At 56.1% G+C, this 6,000-nt stretch overlaps 1 protein-coding gene across 4 annotated transcripts in view; it reads left to right on the top strand.

Annotated features, from left to right (window-relative positions):
- Positions 1-436: 436 nt before the first annotated feature.
- Positions 437-6,000, top strand: part of MLPH (melanophilin) — a 47,729-nt gene continuing 42,165 nt past the window's right edge. For all 4 annotated transcript variants that reach the window (XM_069466503.1, XM_069466339.1, XM_069466257.1 and 1 more), the window contains exon 1: positions 437-577. The gene's annotated coding sequence lies outside the window, so the exon portion shown is untranslated. The remainder of the gene's footprint in view (positions 578-6,000) is intronic.

Here is a 6,000-nt window from a genome sequence, read left to right as displayed (position 1 = left end):
CACCCGTAAAGCCAGAGTAAACAGCATTCTTCCTGCAGAGTTAAGATGGGAATTCTAGGAGGCACTGCGCGTTGCGCTCCAAGGGCGCGCTCAGCAAGCGGGTCCCACGGTGCCAAGGGCAGGGCCGTGGAGGCCACATCATCCTGGCAAAGTCGCTGTAAACTTGCTTGACTCGCAGGTGTGTGCTCAACTTTCCCTCCCCGCCGCCTTTCTCCCCAAAACTGATTTGGAGGCGGGGAGCGAGGGGCTCTCCCCTGCACTGGCGCCTCTCGCGCGGGCGCCCCAGGGTGTCCGCTCCGCCCTCCGCCTGGCGCAGGTCCAAGAGGTGCTCCGCTTTCCCGGAGCTGGGCGGAGCGCAGCCCACGTGATGCGGCCGGGCGGCACCAGGACCTGGCCTGCTGCCCGCCCCTCCACCGCAGGTCAGGAGCGCGCCAGACCCCGTGAGCCCTGCGCCCTGCCTGGCCCCAACGCACCCGACCTGACGCCTTGCTTTGTCGCCCTCCTTTCCCTCACAGGACTGGAGAGAGCAGCCTTGGGCTGGGCCAGGGACTGAGCGTCCCCCGGGGGAGAAGGTCTGGTGAGTGCGCAGAGAAGGGGGTGCTGGGGTGCGCCCAGGACAGGGGCCCAGGCTGGAGGACAGTCCGCAGTGTTGCATGCCGCCTCCCTGGTGTGAAAACACCCCAACAGCCAGGCGCCCGGCTTTGGTCCAGGCTGGGATGGAGAGCGCCTCAGCCGTGGAACTCCACACCCCAGGCTTCACCTGGATAACTTGATCACAGGGGTCTGGGTTCTGCCCCACCCGCAGCCCATTTGGGCAAAACAGCTGGTTTTAATCAGAGGCCCATTAAGGGTCTGCAGTGCAGAGGGGGCTAAGGCTGCAGACCTCCCAGGAGACTGGGCGGAGGCCCAGGGGCCCAAGGCTGCCAGGGCAAAGACTGGCTCCTGCAGTCAGAGCCCCTCTTGGGGAGGGGAGTGGAGGATCTTGGCGTGGCAGAAGTGTCCTGGCTTCCTCTGAGCCTCTAAAAGCCCCAGTTTTACTGGAATCATCTTTTGTTTGCTGACAGGCTCCACGCCCTCCCACCTAGTTGTAGAGGTGTGGGAAGGCTCTGTGGGTGACTTCTAGGGCTGACCTGGGCAGCCACGCGCTCGCTTCGTCCCCGCTGGCCCCCCAGTCCCTGCAGGTGCTGAATCTCACTTACAAATCCCCAGAGATGTGACAGGCTTAGACACTGTTTCCCACTGGCCTCAGCTAAATAGTGAACCCCCCACCCCCCATGACTTCCGCATGAAACTTGGGTGGGGGCCTTTCCATGCTCTTGTTTTATATGGCGTGATTGTCCCGTATGTCTTTCCAGGGCCGTGGATGATGGGGGGAGAGTGGGCTCCAGTAGCCTTTTGCACCAGGTGCAAAGGCTGGCACTGCCGGCAGCTGTGGCGTCTCAGGAAAGGCCGGGCTTGCAGATGCGACGTTGGCACCTCAGGGTCAGCAGGGATGTGTCAGTCCTAAGAACCCCATCCCTCCACCTGACTGTGGGAGGGACACAACTGACCTCAGCAAGGCCACAGCCTTCCTGGGCAAGAGCCCCCTCCCCGCTAGTCTCCAGGGCCTCACACCTCGGGATGTAAGCACCAGCCCTAGGGAGCTGTGCTCCCAGACCTCCCTCAGCCTCAGCGTCCCATCCAAACACTGAGGACAACAGCAGGTGCCTTAGAGGATTGACTGAGGACACTTTAAAGGATCTGGGATAGTGTCAGACGCACAGGTGAGAAGTCAGTGGGTCTTATTAAGGCATTAGTGACTCTGAAAAATTAACACAAGCTGAATCTGTGCCTGGTGGGTTGTGGGGGATGGTGAAGGGGTTCCAGAGCCCTATAGGCTACCTGAAAAAGTGACTTTGGTGCCTTTTAATGACAGTGTGGTAAAGGCTCAAGTGTGCCCCAGTCTGAGTGGTTGGGGCAGCCTTCCAGGGCTGACCATCCATCCATTTCAGAAGCAACTTCTGGAGGAAGATCCCTTCCCCACCCCTCCCCACTACACCCAGCCCCTCACTCTCCTCTTAATTCCAACAACCTGGCATCATCAGGGCTGGAGGGGGCCAGAGGGGTCATGGAGCCCAACCACTGTCCACAGTGCAGGAGGGGGAACCTGTCCGGGTAGCAGGGCTGGCTATGCCCCAACCAGGGTGGGCACCCAGCTCCCACCTCTCAGCCCTGCCCTCTTTCTGCAGCTTCCCCTGGGGCCTGTCGTTGCTGTAGACTAGAGCTGAGGCTTTAGATGCAAAGGCAAACCCATGTCTATGTATTATATAATGAGGTTTACCTCCAACTCCCCAGAGAGCTGGGCGGGCAGAGAAGGTGGGCAGGTCGGTGGGTGGTCAGCCAAGAGGCAGAGCGCCTGCCCAGTGCCATTGCTGCTAGAGCCATTCCGGAGCTTGGTGACCACCCACAGGTGTGCCAGGTGCACACGCAGGGAAGAGAGTGGCCCTTCCAGGTGGAAATGTGCTCAGCCCCTGATGAGGACTGGAGGGCCAGTTCCTATGTGGGTGACAGGCCTTGCCCACAGAATAACCACACGAGCTGACTCAGGCCACAACATTTGGGAAACAGCCACAAAGGGTCAAGTCAGAGGGCACCACAGCTGGCACCTCTGCCCACCCCTTTACCAGCGAGCACACAGCACGCCTGGGCTGAGTCAGAGAGCATCCCTGCCCTTGCCGGTCGGGCGTCTGTGAGGAACTGTGACTTGCTCCCCAGTTTCTGTTTGCCCAGGTGGGTGACCATCCACAGTCACTATTGTCCCACGGTTCCCGGGGGCAGCTAGCCCTAGAGGTAATTAAGCCAAGCCTTCATCTAGGAGGAATCCCTGCCCAGATGTCCCTTCAATTTGGCCAAAATACGAATTCAAATCTTTTGCGGGTAAAGATAGCACACCACGGAAATTCAGTGGTCTGAGTCTGGGACACCCGTCTTCCAAAGCCAGCCCCACTCTCCCCTGCCTGCTTGTTACTCTCCGTGTCACCTCCTTCTCCATTGTGGCCATTAAATGATTGGGGAACGCTGCTGGTCTCAAAGATGTAAAATATTAACTGTGTGCAGTGGAGCAGGTGCAAAGTGGGAGTGTTTTGTTCAGGGGCCTCATGACGGGTGTGATCCACACAGACGGAGCAAGGAGCAGATGGAGCCTGCCTGCATCTGCCCTCCCGACAGGCACGCCGGGGAGGCGCCCCCGCCCCTGGCCAGGGCAGGCACAGAGCAGCCCTGCACCCTTGTGGGTCTAGCACATTCTCTGCCCCCACGTCCCCCTTGTCTGTGTGGGTGGAGGGTAGCTGGTGAGACGGGGCCTCGGGAGTGACCAGAGTGGCAGTGATGGAGAGGAGCTGACTCTGCCACAGGCTGTGGCTGTCCCTAGCCCAGGGGCTGTCCCCTCACCACACTCGAGTGTCCCCATCAGTGCACTGATCTGAGACAAAGTGGGGGGGGGGGCAGCCAGCAACATGTCCCCAAAATGCCAATGACTTTTGGTTTGTGCATTTTAAATGCTGAAGTCAAACATATTCTCCATTAGATTTTAGATCATTGTCTAGGGCCATTTTTTTAAAGGCTTTAGGCTCGCATTGCATTAATTCACTAAACCGGAAGATTGAGTCACAGTAGATAACATCCATGCCACGGGCCATCCACTGTCAACCCTGGCTGGCCCGGGAATAGGTCCCATCCCAGGGAAGCACCACCTGGGTGCAGCCATTCGAACCCTCCTCTCCCGCACCTCCTGCTTGCAAGGAAGTTGGACCAGAGCTAAAAAATTAGCAGTAAAATGAAATTTTTCATGTGACTTCTAACTTGTCCTTAGTTGTTAGATGTGCTCATTTGTTTCCCAGAATCCATACTACAGCATTCCAGGGCCTAGTAAACAGAGCATAGTGAACACATTTTCTTGAACTCAGGGCCATTACTGGAGCCACCTCTCCGAGCCGGCTCCCGTGCACGGCTCACGTGTTCCGTCCCCAGCCTCTCTGTAGGCCAGTGCCAGCCTGTGCCTCCCCCCAGCCCCCAGCCTGCAGACCCCTCGTGTCCAGCACGCCCCCCGGCCCCTCACTCTCTCTCCAGCCCCCTGCTTCAGTTGTCTTTGCTATTGGGTTGAGAGGCTGAGTAACTACCCTTATTAGAAACAAGCATCGAAGGAGAAACAGGTTTAGACGGGGTGGGGGAAGGGGCGGGTGGCCGGGGCCACTCACTGGTCGCAGACTGTGCTTTGAGAGAGTTAAGCTCACATGGTAAGGAAAGCACACTTTCTCCTTTCGTTTTGCTTTTCCCCCTCAGACCTCACAATTTAAGTTTCTTAAAGCGAGGCCTGGAATTTCGACTATTACTTTAGAAGAGAGAGAATGCTAAGTGCTCAGCTGACGGTCACGCTGCTCATCCACTCTGAAAATAGAATTTCAGTGAATGCTCTCCTTATGGGACAGGCTTTTTTCAAAAATAATGAAAAATAAAAATGAATAAACTCTAGTCATCCATCAAATAAGAACCTTTTGTTCCAGTTCTTTAGAAACCAGAAACTAAGTGCTGTAGGGGAGCGTCAAGAATGAGTTCTATTGTCATGTTGCTTGTCCAGACTCTAAATGCAACCGTAAATGAAGAGGTCACACGCGTCTGGCCATCGGGGACCCTCTTAGCGCATCACAAACAATCAGAATTGTGTTTGAGAGTGGAAGTATTGAGGGGTGGGTGCAAAAAATCCATGGAGTTATTTTTTACCAATTTTAATGCACAAGCCAGGGGATATGTTGGTTGACTTCCATGGGACCTATGTGGAAATTTTATTTCAAGTGGTATCTGCCCAGAAAATGTCACTTTCCATAATTGACCTCTTGTGTAACAAAATCAAAGTACATTTCTAGCACAGAGGAAGTTTTGTTAAACATTTTCGTGATGACTGCTTCCAAACGGCCAGCGGCACGAAAGGGGGACTTCTCAGAACTCAGAAGCAAAATTGAGTCTTTTCATTGGTTTTAAGGCTTCCCACTAAAAGCAGACAGATTGGACCCCTTCTCGGATGTTCCTGAGAAAAAGCAAGACCTGTAGTGGTTTTTAAACTTTCAGTTACTCACAACGGAACTTCCAGTCACCCAGATAAAACCTTCCCCAGAGCCTCCGCGCCCACAGCAGAGGTGGCCACGTCCTCACCTGAGGGCCTCGTCTTACAGCCCCCTGCAGACTGCAGAGCTGGGGCACAGAAACCCCCGCTGCGTGCTGGGAACAGACAGAGGCGCTGTACTCACGGCGTTTAACAGTAACTAATGGGGCATCTCCAACTGTTAGGAGGTACGAAGAACTGTTAAAGGGATGAGAGTAGGGAGTGATGGGTGAAGGAGTGGGAAGTCCTCTGTGGGGAGTGTGCACAGTTGTGCTTCGTCCCCAACATGCACACATTGGGGGTGAAGCCCTCCCTGGTACAGTCATGCCTCTATTTTATACCCAGTGGTAATGTCCACACGGCTGTGAGCTGTGAGGCTGTGTAATAGCCCCGTATGGAAAGGCAGCAAGAGGATCTGTCGTTCTCTGTTCAGCCGCCGCCCCTGCATCACAGCCCACCTCACTCCCATCACCCACAGCTCCTCTGTGACTCTCCCCCCACCCAAGTGGATGTGTCTCCCAGAGCAGTGGTCCCTAACCTGTTTGGCACCAGGGACCGGTTTCGTGGAAGACAATTTTTCCACATACTGGGGACGGGGATGGGGTGGGGGGGGGTGGTTTCAGGATGACCTCCCCCCAGAGCCGCCCCACCACGTGGCAAGCCTGAACAGCCCCCCAAGCCCAGAGGACAGTATGACCTTCCAGATGGTGCAGAGTCTCCCTACTCCTCCTACGTAGCGAGCTGGTCTTCGAGGTGCCCCTGCCCCAGCAGAGCCTGCACCCCCACTGTAGGGAGTCTTGGGGAACGCACAGAAGACCATGAACTTGACGTGAAATTTCCTCCTTTCTGTGCTGCTCCCTCTC

This window comes from Eulemur rufifrons, chromosome 1 (genome assembly GCF_041146395.1).
Source record: "Eulemur rufifrons isolate Redbay chromosome 1, OSU_ERuf_1, whole genome shotgun sequence".
Taxonomy (NCBI): domain Eukaryota; kingdom Metazoa; phylum Chordata; class Mammalia; order Primates; family Lemuridae; genus Eulemur; species Eulemur rufifrons.
Note: the sequence above shows the minus strand (reverse complement) of the source record. Positions and strands in the feature narration are given on the sequence as shown.